Genomic DNA, 20610 nt, shown 5'->3' with positions numbered 1-20610 from the left:
GGGTCCTGGATTCCCCCTGATGCACGACAATGCCTCGCCTCATGTGGTGAAAGTATGCAGAATGAAGAACTGATACCACTGACCAGCCTCCATGCTCACCTGACCTAAATCCAATAGAACAGGTCTGAGACATTATGTTTCCATCCATCCGGAACTACCAGGTTACACCTCAGACTGTCCAGGAGCTTAGTGATGTCCTGGTCCAGATCTGTGAAGAGATCCCCCCATCCGTCATCTCATTATGTATGCGTAGAAGCATGTGGGGGCCATACAAACTACTAACAGTTTGAGTTGCTGCAGTGAAATTTCGGCAAAATGAACTAGCCTTCTGCATCATTTTTGACTTTGATTTTTGGGTGAATTCAACCCTCTGTAGGTTGATAATTTTCATTTTCATAAAACAATGTAGTATGTAATTTCATTCCTAACACATTACTCAGTCCATATGAGTATATATATCCACCATGATTTTTGTCCCATTGAGATCTGATGTGTTTTCAAAGTGTTCCTTTAATTTTTTTGAGCTGTGTATAATATACTGGGAAGCCCCCACCCAGACCATGTACACATGGAGAGCTCAAAGACTGAGTGTCGCTGGTACAGAGAAGTGGGTGCATGCACGGGGGCAAAGAAGCAGCTAGATTGCAGCTTGTCATTAGCAGCATATGCTCCCATTCATTAACTAATTGCACTTTATTATGATGTAATCACAACGTCCACAGTGTGTGATGACAAAAACTAAGCTGTGGCTCTCAAGCCAGAGCCACCCCCTGCACTCCATGCAGTAATTGCCCTCTTGGCTTTGATGAATAAGGAGATGATTAACCTTAATTTCCAAACAGCATCTGGGCATTAGCAGTGAATGAATTACAGGGAAATGGATGTGACTAAGCAACTTAATATGGTAAATTGGTTGAGTATCTCAAGTGGCTTCAGTGATGATCTATTAGCTCAAGGCCTTTTCTCCTGCTGCTAGTAATTCCAGGTCTGAGCCTCTTCAGTGAGACTCTGGCTGTGATTTGAGATGCCTACTTTCCCTGTGCTGTGCCAAACTAATCATCCACTTCATGCAGGTAAAGATTCAGCCACTTCCTCACATGGGGGGAGCCCAATTATGTAATCTAGACAAATTTATCCCTAGCACATGGCATAATGGGGCACTTTCTTAACTAATATCCAGCTTGTCACAAAAAAAAACACACTGAAAATGAGCGCTGAATGGATGCCACAATGTTCTATCTCTCACATTCCACACCACGTTCACTTTTAATAGGCGAGGGATTTCACCTCCCATTCTCTCAGTGTACCCGGTGTCCAGGAGAAAAGGCTGCTTTTTTGCTGCCTAAGCAAAATGTAGATTGTGTGAACAAAAACTCCACTCACATGGCAGTAAATATGATGACATTGCAAGCTTGTCTTTTGCCGACAAAGTTGTAATCCTTGTTTTTTTGATGAAGCAGTGAAAACCACTGTGAGAGCATAGCCAGATGTGTGTTTAAGGATATAAACAATCCAGCCACAACCATCACTCCTCTACCTCTCACCCCACATTGGAGGAACAACAGGGACAAAGTGGATGGGGAGACTCAGAAGGAATGACAAACCTGTGTATGAGTTACAGTGCAAATGAGCTCTGTAAAGTGCTAATTGTATACTTTAAGAAAAAAAAAAGGTGTGTATGTGTGTGTGTGTGTGTGTGTGTGTGTGATCACTGTGCAATGTGTGTATGTGTTTTTGCCTAAAGATGCAACGAGCTAATTTTGCTTACCAGAACCATTTTTGCTTATCAACAGAAAATGAGGAAAATATGGATCTTAGCTCATTATGGTGTTGTTTATCTTTACCCAAGTAACCCATTAAACCTGGGAGAGAGCCTCCTTTAACTGTGAGCATGTTAGTTATGTGGTCTCAGTCATTGGAGGAGGCTACTCATTACTCTTTAATGTGCTGAATAAACATTTCACAGCCTCACCGTTCCCCACTATTGTTCACATTGTTGTGAATGCAGCATTTTCTTATTGTTAGATCACGCCAAAAGATATGCCTTGCAGTGCATGCAAACGACAAAACCAAAGGGTGCTGTGGGTGCACAAGGAGATGGGGATTAACTATATTATGTATAGAAGCCTGCCTAAACACTTGACTTAAAGAATGCTTACTAGTGACATTGCTGGCAAAGCATCATTTCAAACTAAATAAGATGATATGATACTAACCTACTGTCTTTCAGCAGATTAGTATATCAGGTTTATAGAAAGTAGGTTCAACATCTTGGGAAATGGGCCATTTTTACATGTAGATATGAAATAGTTAAATGTAAAGGTTACATTAAATCTTATGTGCTAAAACAGGTAAAAGTGCAACAAAAATGAGAGGTCAGTGAACAGCAAAATGAATGCTGAAACACTGAAAGTATGTTGTACATAATGTTGAAATATTAAGGTAAATGATAGGATGCTACGGTAAGGTACAAATAAGTAATTAGTTAACATATAATAAAATTAGCTTAAAAAATTCAGAAAAAGCAGCAAAGACATAATAGAAATAGTTTACATAATTTAAAAGCACACACACGTCTTTTCAGTGTCTCAGATCTTTTTCTCTTCAACAATCTTATTACAAAGTAAGCCAGCCCCACCCTGTCTCCATCTCTGTCATGATCGTCGGTTTTGACCCACCGCTTTGGGTTTTGGTCTGAGTTTTTCAGTTTTGGACTTTTGAATTCTTCCTTATTATTTAATGCTTCACTGAGTTCTTAGTTGTTTATTCTTGATATTTTTCTTCAGTATGAATTCTTGGTTTCAGTAAATGGATTTCAGATAATATTTTGCTTAGGGATTAGTTTGTATAGAGTTTTGTTATTTTTCTTAGCCTTAGAACTGTTTAACTGAAGCCATGGCTCACCCTGGAGTTCGAGCCCCCCATCAGAGGGACTTGCCTAGCCATGGGGAGGTCTGCTGGAAGGTGTGGTCCTGGGGGACACCATGGCTCCTGGGTGTCCGGCTCACAATCTCACTCCTCACCTCTGGTCAGAGTGAGTGGATTTAGCTTGCAGCCAGCAAGCCACTCACCTGCTATAATGGCTGCCACCTGTTTGCCTCTAGTTTTCCATCTACTAAGAGGATGTGTGGGTCTCGGTGACACCACTCAGCCTCATCACAATAGCAACAGCAGCTACTCAGCACCCAAGGCTTGTCACAGCAGCAGTAGCTCGGCACCCCAGCCTCGATGTAGCAGCAGCAGGCCAGCACACAAGCCAGCTTTTCATCGGCCTTCCTTCATCAATCAGCGTATGGCCTCGGCCAGCTTCAAAGGCGACTGATGCCAGGACCAGGCTTGTCCCTGTGCCTAGCATGAGGACTGTTAGATGGACAGCTGTTTCTGTGCCTGCTGACACAAGGTCCCTACCACAGCCTGTTGATCTGCCTGCTTCTGCTGCTGCCAAACCCAAGCCAGAGACTGAATGTGAGCCGGCTGTGAGCCCCAAGCAGGCCCAGAATCCTGTCCAGTCTGACGCTGGGCACCCTCTGCTTGCTGTAGCAATTCAATTCAATTCAATTCAATTCAATTTATATAGCGCCAAATCACAACAAATGGTAAATGGTAAATGGACTAGTTCTTATATAGCGCTTTTCTACTCAGTCAGAGCACTCAAAGCGCTTATACATTACAACATGTTTTACATTCACCCATGCACTCCCATTCATACAAGCACTTCCATGTTTACTAAGCTAAGTGCTTTTAATTAGCTAACTTTCACACACATTCACACTCCGACAGGACGGTCGGAGAGCAACTTGGGGTTAAGTATCTTGCCCAAGGATACATTGGCATGTAGCCTGGAGTAGCCAGGAATCGAACCGCTGACCTTCCGATCAGTAGGTGACCTGCTCTACCTACTGAGCTACAGCCACCCCAATAACAGTCTCTTCAAGGCAATTGATATTGTAAGGTAAAGACCCTACAATAATTACAGGGTTACATGATTCTGGGCTTTTGACCGAGGGCTTTTTAGTTTGGGACTTTTGAATTCTTCATTAGAACCATTGGTTTCTTAATTTGGTTAGTCTTTTTTTTTTTTTTTTTTTTTTTTTTTTTTTTTTTTTTAGCCTGTCATGTCTGGTAGATCTTGCAAGCAGAACTGTGATCTGAATGCGTTGTTGTGCCAAACATATTTGCTATTTCAAGATGAGCTCTATAGGTTCTCAATAGGCTCTTCTTGTTGATGTTTTAACCCTTTATTTTATTTATCTGAGTTATTTTTCCACATACTATGTAACAGCCAGAGCTGACAGGCTGAAGAAGAGGAAAATAAAGAGAAGAAAAGGGAGAGAGAAAGGGAGCAAAAAAAAAAAAAAAAAAAAAAAAAAAAAAAAGGGGAAAGAGCACAAGTCTATTAATCAGATACTTCATCACTTTAACATATAAAAAAATACTATCAATACTTGCAAAAATAAATTTGTGTGTGAAAAACAAAACTAACAAAGCATGTTACGCACACCAACAATTTTGTTGAGTTGTGATTGAGTGGGCGTTTGTTTCTGTGTCATGTTTGTGTCTGTGTCATGGAACGTACTTACCAATGAGGGCAAAACGCTGCAGCTCCACCCATCAGAAGCCAGAGGCAGGTACGGAAAGCCCCCGGAACCCCAGGCCACCAGCAGCCCACCAAGAGCCAGGAAGACCCCCGGCCACTCAGTCCAAAGACAACCGCACACCTACCCCAGCAGACGGGAGAGGGTGGTCTCAGACGGAGCCCCCCCAGTCGAGGAGCGAGGGCTCCAGGGAACCCAAGGCGATGAGAAGCCAGCCCCCCCCCAGCGGCCAGCCCCCTGCACTGGCCGGCGGCAGGGCTCCCGGGCCCACGGCACCCAAGGACCGCCCGACCCTCCACAGAGCCCCCCCCCACGCCGAAGAAGCCAACGCAGCCCCGCACCGCACCCCCAAGGGGGGCAGGCCAGTACCCACGCCAGAACACCCAGCCCCACCCAGGAACCCCGAGGCACCCCCATCCCAGGGGGGTAGGGGGGAGGAGGCAACCAGCAAGGAGTGGCCAGGAGGCAAGGCACAAGGCCCAGACCCAGGTCCAGCCATACATACAAACACACCCAGACACCCGTGTACACATTTATACACAGATACTCATACATGCCCATACATACTTACCCACACACAGATATGCCATACATACACATTCACTCACCCACCCATACTCACGGAGACGGTGACAAATACACAAAGACACACATTCATCCATAGCTACCCACCCTCTGAAGGCGGGGCAAGTGGAAACCACCTCAGGGCCAACAGCGACCCCAGGACGCCACCAGCCCGGTCCCCAAGGAACCACCCGACCCCTACCCTGGGCGAGACGCAAGAAATCGGGGTGTAAGATGACCCATCCACCCCTCCTCCTCCCCAACTTGTAGGTCTATGTGTTAATGTTTGTGAGTGAATGAGGTGTATAGGGTGCAGTTAAAATTGAGGGGACAGTTATGCCACAAGCGCCAACTGTTGGTCGTCAGCGCTTGCCCACACTGCCCCCCCAAAACCCTCCATGTCTAAAGTGCAAATAAAATTTGGAGACAGACAGTGACGAGGATCCGAGTGGGGCCGCCTCAGCGGCCCATCTCATCAACCTCTGAGTAACATGCCTGCCCCAAAGGTCCTATGTGTATCAGGGTGTAAGTGTGTATGTGTTGTGAGTTATAATGACTAAAGTGCAATTAAAACGGAGAGGCAAGTGGTGGTGCAGCTCTCCACGTGGCCTCTCCATCCTATATCTGTGAGTGATGTGTATTCTGTGTGTGTGTGTGTGTGTGTGTTTGTGTATGGGGAGGGGGAGGGGGGGGGGGGCATATGACCAGGAAAAATCCTGGAAGAAGAGAGCCAGCTGTCCGCTGGCTCAATAGGCACCCCGACCTCCCACACCCCAGCACAGGGCAGGGGGAGGTGAGCCCGGGGCCGCGGTGACAGCATCCCGGAGCACTGCAGCACCCGAGGTTGGCGCCCTCGCCCCCACCGCAGAGGGCGGCCCGCTCCTCCTAGATGCCCATTCACTCAACAATAGACACAAACAGGCGACAGGACATACTGGCCTGGGCATGGAAATGCAGTGCCCAGTCCCCCCCAACCACCCCACCGCGGCCCCATCCCCCACCCCACCCCCCTGCAATGCAGGCACCCCAGGGCCCCAAAAGCGTAGATCGGACATCCCGACGTCAGGCCAACCCACCCCACCCGGCGGCGCGGCCGGGACAGCAGCGCCCCCCCCCGCGCCAGGGGGGGCCCACCGGGAGCCGGCGTGGCCCCAGTGCCGGGGCCCCAGACCCCAGCCCCCAAGCCATACAGGGAAGACCAGCCAACCGACCGAGGGCCGGCACCACCCCCCCAAGCACCCCGCCCACACCCCAGGACCGTTGGCAGCACCATCCAAGCCCCCACCACCATCAACCAGGACAGGCACACAGACATCACCAGAAGGTCGCCCCAGGACCCCAGCCTCAGGAGGCTACCAGCTACCCAGGCCCCCGGAGTCCCCCCCCACCCCCCCACAAAGCACATCAGGAGCAGAGCCCGCAGCCCACCACCCCCACTAAGTAATGGAGCTGAGCAGTGGGAACCAAAGAGAGTCAAATTCCTCCAATTTGTTTTTAGAAGAAGCAGACATTCTCTCTAAACTAACATGATCTACTAATAAATTTCTGTACTGAGTAATACATAGTTTATTTTTTGTCTTCCAGTTCATGAGGATCATCTTCTTAGCGATGCACAAGGCAGTAAGAACTATGTGTGATATATTTAACTCCATAATTAATTCACTGACATCACCTAAGATGCATAGTCTGGGGGAAGTTGGGATATGACAGCGAAACCATGTGGATAGATCTTCACAAATCCTCTGCCAAAATCTCTGAACTGGTACACAAGACCACAGAGCGTGTAGATGATTATCCTCTGAATTGCTTGTACAGTGGGTGCATATGTTTGAGTGTGTAAGGCCCATTTGGAACATCCTTTGTCCAGTGTAGTATGTTCTATGGAGAATCTTATATTGTACAAGTTGTATTTGGGGTCTTTTAGTCATTTTGAAGATATTTAAACATATTTCTGTCCATAAATTTTGATCCAGGTTGACAGAAAGATCACGCTCCCATTTTGTAATTGGGAGGGAAACTGAATCATCAGTTTTTATTAATAATTTATATAATTTTGATAACAATTTTGGGGTACAGAGGTTAAGAAATTCTGTTACCCAAGTAGGCATTTCTAGATTCAATTGATTAAGGTTAAATCTTCCCTGTAGGACGGACTTAACTTGTTGATATTCCAGAAATCTACCGTTGCCAATTCTATATTTTGATATAAGTTCTTGGAATGTGATAAAATTTCCATCTTGGATAATATGTTCTAAGTTATTTATACCCTTATCACGCCATAACGGAAAATTCAGCATTTTCTTTTTCTGACAAATATCTGGATTGTTCCAAATGGGTGTTAGTTTACAGGGGATGAGTGAAGGCTTAGTTATCTTTAAAAATTCCCACCAGGCTGTCAGAGAGGTATTTATACTAAGGACTTTATAGCAGTTATGATGTTTAATACTGGAACTAATGAAAGGTAAATCTGAGATTTTTATTTTTCCACAAAACGCCTGTTCTAGATCCAGCCATGGGTTGTCTAATGAATTGGATTTGATCCACTTTGAAATATACTGCAATCTACTGCTTAAGAAATAGTAATAAAAGTTTGGTAATTCTAGACCTCCACTGTGTTTTGGCTTTTGTAAAGTTTTTAAGCTTATTCTTGACGGTTTGTTTTTCCATAAAAATTTTGAGATGTTTGAATCTAGTGACTTGAACCAAGGAATAGAAGGTTTATTAGGGATCAATGAAAATAGATAATTAATTTTTGGTAAAACCATCATTTTAATGGCAGCAACTCTCCCCATGAGTGATATAGGTAAACTGTTCCAACGTGTGAGATCATCCTCTATTGTTTTTAATAAGGGGATATGATTTAATCGTACCAAGTCTGAGAGCCTGGCGGAAAAATTTATGCCTAAATATCTAATATTTCCTGACTTTAGTGGGGTCCTAGAGGTTCTCTGGAAATTACAATTCAGAGGCAAAACTGTTGATTTACTCCAATTGATAGAGTAATCAGATATAGATGAGAACTTATCTATCAGTGTGATAGTCTTCAAAAGAGAGCCTTGTGAATTCCCAAGGAAAAGTAATACATCATCAGCATAAAGGCTAAGTTTATGGTTCATATTTTCAGTTTGAATCCCTTTAATATTTGCATTTTGACGGATTGCTGCTGCTAGCGGCTCAATGAAAATTACAAAAAGAGAGGGAGAGAGTGGGCAGCCCTGCCTAGTGCCCCTCTGCAGACTGAAACTTTGTGAAATGAGATCATTTGTCCTAACACGCGCATTCGGAGAGCTGTGTAGTGTTCTGATCCAGTTTACAAAGGATGAACCGAATCCAAATTTTTGCAGAACTGCTAGTAAGAATTTCCAATTTACCCGATCAAATGCCTTCTCTGCATCTAAAGACACGATTGTCGTCTCTAATTTGTTAATAGAACAATAGTCTATTATATTTATCAGTCGACGTGTATTATTGGCTGAGTGCCGACCCTTGATAAAGCCTGTTTGATCTGGATGTATAATAAATGGAGTAATACTTTCTAATCTTTTGGCAAGGGCTTTGCAAATTATTTTAAGATCTACATTAATGAGAGAGATTGGCCTGTAGCTGGATGGGAGTGTGGGGTCTTTGCCTGGTTTAAGAAGCAGGCTAATGTTAGCAGAGTTTAAGGTTGGAGATAAGATGTGGTCATTCTGAATCTGAGTTACCATTCTGAAAAAAATGGGAGCTAGCTCAGACCAAAATTCTTTATAAAACTCGGCTGGAAAACCATCTGGGCCTGGGGCTTTATTATTTGGGAGATGCTGTAGGGCTTCACTAAGTTCAGACAATGAAAGAGGTAAATCCAGAGCTGCAGCCTGGCTGTCATTTAGTTTTGGTAGATTTATATTATTAAGAAATTCTTCAATTTCAGTATCAGATGGGTTAATCTGTGGTGAATATAAGGCTTCATAGAAGTCTCTGAAAGAGTTATTTATTTGTTGTGGGTCATGAGTAATAATACCAGCCGAGTCTTTAATAGAAAAAATAGCTGTTTTTTCTTTATTCAGTTTTAATTGCTTGGCCAGGAATTTTCCAGATTTATTTCCATGCTCAAAGTTTTCCAAACGCAGCCTCTGCAACATAAATTGTCCTTTTATCAATTATTTCATTTAGCTCCAGTTTCAGTTTCCTCAGGCTGATAATTGTATGTTCTTGTGGTGAAGCGGCATAGGCAGTTTCTAAAGATTTAATTTTTTGTTCTAATTCTAACACAAGTGCTTTTTCTTTATTTTTCCTATGCGAGCAGTAAGATATTATTTTGCCCCGCATTACTGCCTTTCCTGCTTCCCAAAGAACACATGGTGATATTCCTGGAATATCATTATATTCTAAGTATGCTGACCATTCCTTTTTGAAATAATTAATAAAATCTTCTTCTTTAAGTAATGATGTATTAAATCTCCAGTTCCTGATTGGTGGTGTGACTCTTTTCTGTGTCAGAGACATAGACACCGGTGCATGATCGCTAATAGTGATAGGGTGAATCTGAGTGTCTGTGATATCCATCATTATGGAGCTGCTAACTAAAAAGTAATCTAAGCGGGAATGAGATTTGTGTACTGGTGAGAAATAACTATAATCTCTCAAAGTAGGGTGATGTGAACGCCAAGCATCGCAAAGTCCAAAATCCTTCATGTACTGTTTAAGAATGTCTGCAGACTGCCAGTTCCTCTGACTCACTGCTGTACTGAGCCTGTCAATATCTGCATTAAGTACCAGGTTGAAGTCTCCTCCTATTACAAGTGTGGTGTCAGAGTGATCTGAGAGTGAAGTGAACAAAGCATGAAAGAAGGAGGGGTCATCAACATTTGGTCCATATATACTAGCAATACATAAATCTGTATTCTGTATAGATAAATTAAGTATTATAAATCTACCTTCAGGGTCTATTGTAGTGTTGCTAATGTTAAAGTTTATCTTCTTGTTAATCAATATAGCTACACCTCTTTGTTTGGAGTTATAGCAGGCTGAGTACGTGTGAGGGAACTGTGGAGAGGAAAGAGTGAGCACAGATGTTTTGGACACATGTGTCTCCTGTAGAAAAACAACATCTGCTTTTAAGTCTTTTAACCGATTAAAAATTTTTAGTCTCTTTTCCCTCGAACCAGCCCCGTGCACATTCCATGAGACAAATCTGAGTGTGCTCATATTTAAACTAACTGATGGACTGTTGTGTGCTCACTAAGGATGTGTGTGTGTGTGTACATATGTTCTGTATGTTGGCGTGTGCCCTTTATATTGATGTGTGCGTGTGTATGTGCGCTGTATGTTGGTGTGTGTGCATCTGCGCTGTATGTTAGTGTAGTAAACTGTAGCATTGTAAGTGACATAGACATATTGCTGAGTGCAGAAAGAAAAAAGACGTGTAAAAAGTGACCTAAGTGACATAAGAATGAAATTAGATGAGGGGAAAACAAAACAGAACAAACAAACAAACAAACGATCACGGTACTATGCTGACTCGTCGGCGTTAATGGTACTACTTAGACAGATTTAGACTATTTAATGGTACTGTTTAGATGGTTGAGAAAAAAAAAAAAAAACTCAGAAAAGAACGTTAATATGGACACAGATCACCTGATCGATCAGCAGAGCCATGGCGTGGTGTTTTTGTCTCGGTAAAGCTGTCCGTTTACATACAGTTTGTCCACGGCGATGACAGCCCGGGAGCCTCCCTGCATGAGCTTCTTCCGGATGGGGAATAGGGCCTTGCGTCGCTCCAGAATCTCCTTTGGAAACTGGTCGTTGACGCTGAAGTCCGTCCCTCTCAGCTCCCGGCCGCGGCTCTTCACCAGCTCTTTTTCTTTGAAGTGTTCGAATTTGGCCACGATCGGTCTGGGTCTGCGTGCTCCGGGTCGCTTCCCTCCCAGGCGGTGGACTCTATGGAAGGCGATGGTCTTCACGGCGTCCTCCGGGAGCTTCAGGTGAGTTTGGATAAATTCCTTCACTGTAGCCTCCGGGTCCTCCTCTGCCTTCTCCGGGATACCTGAAAACACAAGATTTTCTCTCATGCTGCGGGCCTGAAGCTCGATAATCGATTCTTTAATTTTCTTATTTTCTTCTGAGAGCCGGGTCGTTTCCTCGGTGAGGGAATTCACCGACTCTCTGAGGACAGCGTTTTCAGCAGCCAGTGTTTCCACCTGATGCTGGCTGAACTCGACTGACTCCCGCAGGGCCTGAAACTCCTTGTGAAGGATTTCAACCAGGGCCAAGCGGGCGTCAAAGCTGGACAATTTGTTATTAATGGACTCCAGAATGTCCACAATATTGGTGGTGGGTGGCGAAGTTGCCTCTGGGGAATCTTCTGGGCGGCTTCTTTTTGTGGACGGCGTTGCTTTGCTGGTGGAGGGAGTCGGCGTCTTGTCTGTTTTCCCCATGACGACTCGCTCAAAACACCCGTCGATGTACCGCAGCAAACTATCCAGGTCCTCTCCACCGTCCTCCAGATTGTTGAAAATAATTTAAGTTAGGCTAAGAAACTACCTATATTTTTTAGTTTTAAGCCTGTCTAGTTATAAATTGGCGAAAAAAAAAAAGGCTAATCACGCAAATGTTTGCTGATAGAGTCACGCCGCCATTAACGATACTGCCGAGATTCACAAAGTCTCGCGTGACTACAGCATAGTCTCCGTGACTCCGTAAATTTGGTTAGTCTTGATCTTTGTCTTTAATCTGAGTCACTGTTAATTTTGACAGCAAATTATGATTTAGTTTTAGTCATAATATAGTCATCTGAATAGTTTTAGTTTTAGCCTAGGTTTAGTCGACTAATTAGGGTGAGAATATAGTTGACTAAATCGACAGTCAATTCAGTCAACTAAAATATAAAGGGTGTAAAATGTAAATGCTTTTTCGTCATTTCCCTTGAATTAGTCATTATACACACTTACACGAAATTAAACATTTATTAAAAGTTATGGAATATTATTAATGCTTGAAAGACCAACACAAACATATAGAAAAAACAACATCTTTATTTACCTGACCTTGTTTATTGAGCATAACAGTAAAATACTGATGAGTAGGCCTGCTCTGCTTAAAACATTCACAGGCTCGTTGGCCTTGTTTAGATCAAATTTGTGCAACTGTGCGTTTGATTGGATGTTTTCCCAACTTGTCCCTGCCTTTCACAATATTAAGTAAATTCTGATTGGATGTTGTCCCCACCAAGCATTTTTGTCTCGTTTTGTCTTGTTGATTAAAGTGTCAATTAATTTTGTCATCGTTTTTTCCCCTTTAGGTAGTTTTTATTTCATTATTTTCTCATTTTCATCATGAAAAAAGGGTAGTTGATGAAAACTATGAGAAAAATAGTTCGTCAACAAAATTAACAGTGGTCTGAGTTCTTTATTTAAGTAAATGGGTTTCATTTAACATTCTGTTTAGGGATTAGTTTGTATAGGATTTTATTATTTTTTTTTAGCCTTCCCTTCTGTGTCAAGTATGTAAGTTAGTGTCATTGTCTCAGTGTTCTGATTTTTTGGCCTTTATTTTGTGCCTTTTACTGAGTTTTACTTCCTTGTCTTGTTTAGTTTCAGTATCTTGTCACCCTCCTGTGTCCACTTCCCTTGATTACCTTGTGTATGTACCCTGCTCAAAAAAATAAAGGGAACACTTGGACAACACAATATAACTCCAAGTAAATCAAACGTCTGTGAAATCAAACTGTCCACTTAGGAAGCAACACTGATTGACAATCAATTTCACATGCTGTTGTGCAAATGGAATAGACAACAGGTGGAAATTATTGGCAATTAGCAAGACACACTCAATAAAGGAGTGGTTCTGCAGGTGGGGACCACAGACCACTTCCCAGTACCTATGCTTTCTGGCTGATGGTTTGGTCACTTTGAATGTTGGTGGTGCTTTCACACTCGTGGTAGCATGAGATGGACTCCACAACCCACACAAGTGGCTCAGGTAGTACAGCTCATCCAGGATGGCACATCAATGCGAGCTGTGGCAAGAAGGTTTGCTGTGTCTGTCGGCGTAGTGTCCAGAGGCTGGAGGCGCTACCAGGAGACAGGCCAGTACACCAGGAGACGTGGAGGAGGCCATAGGAGGGCAACAACCCAGCAGCAGGACCGCTACTTCCGCCTTTGTGCAAGGAGAAACAGGAGGAGCACTGCCAGAGCCCTGCAAAATGATCTCCAGCAGGCCACAAATGTACATGTGTCTGCACAAATGTTAGAAACCGACTCCATGAGGATGGTATGAGGGCTCGACGTCCACAGATGGGGGTTGTGTTCACAGCCCAACACCGTGCAGGATGCTTGGCATTTGCCAGAGAACACCAGGATTGGCAAATTCGCCACTGCCGCCCTGTGCTCTTCACAGACGAAAGCAGTTTCACACTGAACACATGTGACAGACGTGACAGAGTCTGGAGACGCCGTGGAGAGTGATCTGCTGCCTGCAGCACAGCCCTCCATGTGTTCACCAGAGGTAGCATGACTGCCATTAGGTACCGAGATGTGATCCTCAGACCCCTTGTGAGACCATATGCTGGTGTGTTTGGTCCTGGGTTCCTCCTAATGCAGGACAATGCTAGACCTCATGTGGCTGGAGTGTGTCAGGAGTTCCTGCAAGATGAAGGCACTGAAGCTATGGACTGGCCCGCCCATTCCCCAGACCTGAGTCCGATTGAGCACATCTGGGACATCATGTCTCGCTCCATCCACCAACGTCACGTTGCACCACAGACTGTCCAGGAGTTGGCGGATTCTTTAGTCCAGGTCTGGGAGGAGATCCCTCAGGAGACCATCCACCACCTCATCAGGAGCATGCCCAGCCATTGTAGGGAGGTCATACAGGCACGTGGAGGCCACACACAATACTGAGCCTCATTTGGACTTGTTTTAAGGACCTTACATCAAAGTTGGATCAGCCTGTAGTGTGTTTTTCCACTTTAATTGTGTGTCTGACACCAAATCCAGGCCTCCATTGGCTAATAAATTTGATTTCCATTGATGATTTTTGTGTGATTTTGTTGTCAGCACATTCAACTTTGTACAGAACAAAGTATTCAATGAGAATATTTCATTCATTCAGATCTAGGATGTGTTATTTGAGTGATCCCTTTATGTTTTTGAGCAGTGTATTTAAGCCTCAGTTTGTCACACCATATCGTTTATTTGTTCCCATTTGGATTTTTGGAATCTGTTTCATCTGCTGTTTGGACTTGCTGCATCAAGGTTTGTTTTCTTTGTTTACTCATTTAAGCCTCTTTTCCACCAGCACAGACTCTACTCGACTCCATTCAGTTCCGGTCATTTTCCATGACAATTGGGTACTGCCTCAAAATATGTGGGGATGTTATGAAAAGGTGGCCTGAAAGTCCTGTAACATCATTTGTATGTGACATGAGCACAAACAGTCATGGAGAAAGTGGAAGGAGAAGTGGAGGCAGATTCAGGAATAAGTGAGGGCTGCGGTGGAGGAAGGAAGATCAAGTAGAGCCACTGGCTTAAGGGAACAGGGGGCTTGGAGCAAGGCATGGACCAGAAAGTCACTTGGTCGGACCTATGGCAGGCTGAGCCACACTGCATTACCTTCCTGATTCGGGCAGTGTATGATGTCTTACCCAGTCCGGCAAACCACTTTATTTGGGGCAAGATGGAGAAAATGGAAACTGCACACTGTGCTCAGCAAAAGGGTCATTGGAGCACATTCTGAGCTCCTGCCCGACAGCACTTGGTCAGAGCCGATACACCTGGCACCATAATCAGAAACACATTACAGAAACCATCAGCATTACAGAAAGCATCAGGTGTGCAACACATCATGGGCTGCTGCATTTTTTAAGGGAGGAGAGCAGTCGCGGGTTGTACATAAGAGGGCGGCAGCAGGAACAGCAGCCCTGGACTGGCAGTTGTCAGTGGACCTGGAGAAGCATCTGAGATTTCCGTAGGGCATTGTTAGCTCCACCTTGAGGCCACATATTCTTCTGGTCACAAATAGTACTAAAACCACTGTCATCATGGAGCTGACTGTGGCATGGGAGGACCACCTGAGGGGGAAGATGACCAAGTACGAATGGCTGGTGGAAGATTGTGAAGAAAGCAGGATTGGAAGGTGAGGTGTACGCCCATTGAAGTAGGGTGCAGAGGTTTTGTGGGCCCCTCACTCCACGGAGCACTCAGTGCACTGGGTTTCACAGGAGGAACAAGGAGCAGAGCTATCAAGAACATCACTGAAGCAGTTGAGAAAGCCTAGAGATGGCTCTGGATAAGAGAAAGTCCATGGGGACAGTGAATGCCACCTGAACACACACCATGGCCTGATCAACCGTGGTGGGCTCGCCTGGGTGAGGGTGTTTGATGTTGAAAGACATCCAAGGACCCCAGGTTACATCACTAGTGATGTGTTGAGGTGCACCAGTAGGTGTATTTAAGAACTCTATACTTAACACACAAATGAAGATTGATCATTCTCATGTCCCTGTTTAAGAGAAAATGAGAAATGATATTCCTTTTAAATCCTGAACTCTGTCTTCAGACAATAGGCAGGTGCACCTAGATTCTCCTTGCTGAAATAATTAATACTAGCAAAAACTTTTATAGTCAGTTTTTGCCAGGACTGCATCACTTATTTGATTTGCCCATGCTCACACATGAGTGTTCGATTTTTACCCAGGCACTGTTGGTGTTTACCTATTTCAGCATGCATTGTTATAAGTTATCTTTACAAACATAAATGTCTAATGCAAAATTACAGAAATTCATTGGTCTTTGCACACTTTTGGAATTATTTGCAACAAAGCATTATCCTGACACAGGTGGTTGGGTTTTTAACTCATGATGTGGATTCCATTGTAGATTTTTGATAAGATTTTTAAATCACTAATAATTTGGAACCATTAGAAATGCAAGAGGAACATGTAACTTATAAGAAAAGACATAATGCAACCATCCCATTCTGTATGTGGTACAGCTCATATCATCAGCTATTTACGTTGATTGTTATACATAGCTTTTCTGTTATTTGCAAATGATCTACCTATAAATCATAAGCCATAAGCAGAAATAAAAATGGAAATGACTGAAAAGGCAAGGCAATACTTTACCTCAGAGGAATGAATGGCCACACTCATCATTGACTACCTGAGGCTGAATATCTCTATCATGGTTCTTTGAACATAGCATGCAAATGTCTGGAAAGATTTCCCTTTCTCTGCCATCTGTTGCGACTGTCTTTCACTCTCAATTAATGGTGTAGAATTGTAAAAGCACAATAGGAAATAAAAACTTGCCAATTCTTAAAACTTGTGCATAAAAACGACATGTTCATGAACTGGCCTCGATTATGCAGTTTCTATATACAGATACACAGAAAAAGAAACAATGTACACAAAGTACAATTTATTTTAAGTAAATATTTTAATCAATCACTATACATATGTCATGAATCTTGGTAGTCTAGTTACTCTATAGGTTTATACTTTCATCAAGAACATTGAGAACAAACATGCAGATGCTACATACACTACGATCATTATAGTATGATGATGCTGATGATTCATATTGGATAGTCCTTATTCAGTGTAGAAATACTTTCAAAGTTTAGCTTCATTAATAACAAGAAGCTTCAACTTCTAGACGTCTTCTAAATGTGTTTATGTGTTACTGTCACTCAGACAGCATTTCCATGTTCAGCTGTCTGAGGAATTGCACAGAGCATTTTTAAAGAAAAAAATTCTTGTTATATAAACTCAGTGGACAATATATTAGGTATACCTTGCTAATACTGGGTTGGATCCCCTTTGGCCTTCAGAACTACCTTAATTCTCTATGGCATATATTCAACAAGGTGCTGGAAATATTTCTGAGATACTGATCCATATTTCCATGATAGTATCACACAGTTGCTGTGTGCTGTGCCATGATGTGCATCCTGTGTTCCACCACATCCCAAGGGTGCTCTGCTTGACTGAGATCTGGTGACTGTGAAGGCCATTTGAGTACAGTGAACTCATTGTCAAAAAAACAATCTGAGATGATTTGAGCTTTGTGCCATGCCATGGCACTTTTTCCTGCTGGAAGCATCCATGCGATGACTACACTGTGGTAATGAAGGGATGGATTTGGTCAACAACAGTGCTCAGGTAGGCTATGGTGTTTAAACAATGCACATTTGGTACTAAGGGGCCCAAAGTGTGCCAAGAAAATATCTTCAAAAACATTACACTACCACCACCAGCCACCACCACTGATGCATGGCAGACTGGATTCATGCTTTCATGATTTTTATGACAAATTTTGACCATATCATTTGACCATATCAATAAATGTCACAGCTGAAATCAAGACTCATCAAGTCAGGCAACAATCTTTTAATCTTCTATAATTCAATTTTGATGAGTCTGTGTGCATAGCCTCAGTTTCCTGTTTTAAGCTGAAAATGCCACCTGGTGTGGGCTTTTACTTCTGTAGCAAATCTGTGTCACGTTTCAATGTGTTACCGGTTCAGAGATGCTCTTCTGCATTCCTTGGTTGTAACAAGTGACCTGTTGCCTTCCCATCAGCTCAGTGTTGTCTGGCCATTCTCCTCTTGCCATTCTCCTCTGACCTCTGGTATCAACAAGGCGTTTTTACCCAGAAAACTTCCGCTCAATGGAAATTTTCTCTATTTTAGATTGTTCTCTGTAAACCCTAGAGATGATTGTACAGGAAAATCCCAGTAGATCAACATTGTCTGAAATACTCAAACCAGCCCAACAACAATATTCAAAGTCACTTAAATCACCTTAGGAAAGTGTTCAGTGGCCAGTAAGAATAGAAGGAATGACTGGTTTGTGGGGGACAAATCAAAGTTACAAAGTGCATATGGACATACATTATGTATTATTGTATGTGTGCTTTAATAGGCTCAATAATAGCTTCTGAAAAGAAAAAAAAACTTTATTTTCATTATACTGTGGTAGGACAATCAACATGCAGAGGCTTGTAGCTTGCTCACTTGTGAAACATGAAATAAGTTTGGTTTTATGTGTTTTGTGTTGTATGCAATGGCTGTTTGACTAATTTGTCTTTTTTGCATTATCATATGACATGTTGTTGACCCTATAGCTCATTACTTTCCCATTTTTAGTTTTTTTTAAATAAAAGGAATATGAATAAATAATGTAAAAATCTGGGTGATAACTGAATTTATGAAAAGACATTTCCAGTGCAGTGGATCTTTATTTTAGCATTCATTGCTTTTTCAATTACACTGAGAATGCATAATCAGCAGCTTGTTTGTGTTTTCTCTCTGTTCTTCTCTTCACGTTCTATTAGTGGATACATTTACTGGGCTGTGCTGAGCAGTGTTTTCCTGAAGGAGAAAAACAACTGGAATAAGACTGGCTTTAAATCAAAAAGTAATTCCAACCAATCAAATCATTTTTAACAAACAATGCTGACATTTTGATTTTCACATAGTGGTGAAATGAACTGGAAATTGCCATATCTTGCCAATAGCTCAAGTACACCTTTACTGACACCTGTTTTTTGTTCTAAATCTTTCCTAGACTGGATTCATTGTTACTATTCATATAAAACAGATGTTGTTACATGATATACATTGATAACCCACAACATTTGTTCTGTTTTTTTTGCATTGTACCACTATAAGGCACTGAGCTGTAAGGCATAAGGACACTGGTGTAAAAAGAAAAAAAAGATTAAAATTAAATAGAAAAATAAATACAAATGAAGTCAGTCAAACATAACTGATGTAACACACGAGGGTTACATAGATATAGTCCAGCCTAACAGACACAAAGGTACATACAGGTAAAGGTAACATATTACGTACGGTACCACAAACAATAACAATAGATGAAAAAAGTATTATTAACAAGGAAACATAAGATATAATTGTTAACTAAAATGTGCACAGTTTCAGGAAATAAAGAATGTAACATATACATATACATATACATATACAAGAAAAAAAAAACAACACTAAATTGTGGCTGGAAAAAACCTCAACAGCCAACCACAACCCCCACAACAACTATACATTCCCACAGCAACAGACTCACCCAGCAGCACAATGCTCCACAGCACTCAGCAAAGATTATCCACAAATATTTTAAGGAACACAACCATGAGCCAAGGTGTTGACCACATTCCCAAACTCAATCTCAAAGCAATTAGGCATTCACAGGATAGCCAGAACCAGCCCATATTCTACAATTTCACCAGATTTCACAATAGATCTCAAACTTGCCCAGAGAGCAAACTTCAGGTTATGTTTCAAACGGACCTGAATTTTGCATGGAGGATCATAGTTGGTTGTGAGAATTAGTCCTCAGGTTACAACTGAGCAGTTTTCTGCAGCAGCAGGCCAGGAGGTGGTGCGACAGAACTTTATTGATGATTCTTCTTCTTCTTTTTTTAATTAGCAAAGTTGATAACTGTTAATTGTCCACCGGGGGTCAGAATGCCAAAGCCAAGCTCAATTCTAACTTCTTAGAAGCTAAAATGCAAGGGGACACAACAAGTCTCTGGATAAGTGCTTCTCATGATATCATATAATTGAATAATGTGTCGTCATTTCACTTATTGTCTTAATGTGAAAGAGCTTAAAATGCATAGACAACATGTGAGATGTGCCTGTAATATCAGGGTATTAATATGTAAACGCATGGGATCACGTAATCTGTTCTACATAGCCAATGAACAACACACTAAGTACTGGTTAAACTCTAAAGGAAAGCTATATTCTTCACAGGTTACAGAGGGCACTATTAAAATGCCAGTGCAATTCAGATCAGGGGACTGAGCATCAAATATGCATACATGGCAGGGAGCAGTGAGATGTGAGGGACATTGAGTCATTGGTATTCTAGTGACTGGTGCAGTCAAAGGTGCAGGGTTGAGGTGGGGAGTCAGAATCAGCCCAGCAGACCCAGGGCAGCTTATTGGGATAGAGAGGGAGCCCAGTCACTGGGCTTAGACAGGCTCAATGCAAGGCTCAACTCATCACACGCCTGTCAGACAGACACCTGCCGCTGTGAGAGCAGTCACATACGTAGGTACACACACACACACACACACACACACACACACACACACACACACACACACACACACACACACACACACACACACACAGTCATGTTTCCATAACTTCAGGCGACATTACATTGGCTTGCCAGTGACTTGACCTTAACTGCTACTTGCCTAAGCCTAACCCTTGAACTTAACCAAATCTTAACCAAACAGATTAGATCCCCATGAAAACAGTAAAATGTGGACCACAAAAACAAATACATGTGCCTTAAACAGACTCGTTACCCATTTGTACACCTAGCAGTTCTTTTCACGCAGCCATAGTGGTTGATTAAAGTTTGAGTTGTGAGGGGGCAGCATTTTCAGAGGGTTAAGTTTCTTTAATCCAAAGATTTTGCAGTGCAAATCAGACA

The sequence above is a fragment of the Archocentrus centrarchus genome, unplaced genomic scaffold, assembly GCF_007364275.1.
Source record: "Archocentrus centrarchus isolate MPI-CPG fArcCen1 unplaced genomic scaffold, fArcCen1 scaffold_27_ctg1, whole genome shotgun sequence".
Classification (NCBI taxonomy): domain Eukaryota; kingdom Metazoa; phylum Chordata; class Actinopteri; order Cichliformes; family Cichlidae; genus Archocentrus; species Archocentrus centrarchus.
Note: the sequence above shows the minus strand (reverse complement) of the source record.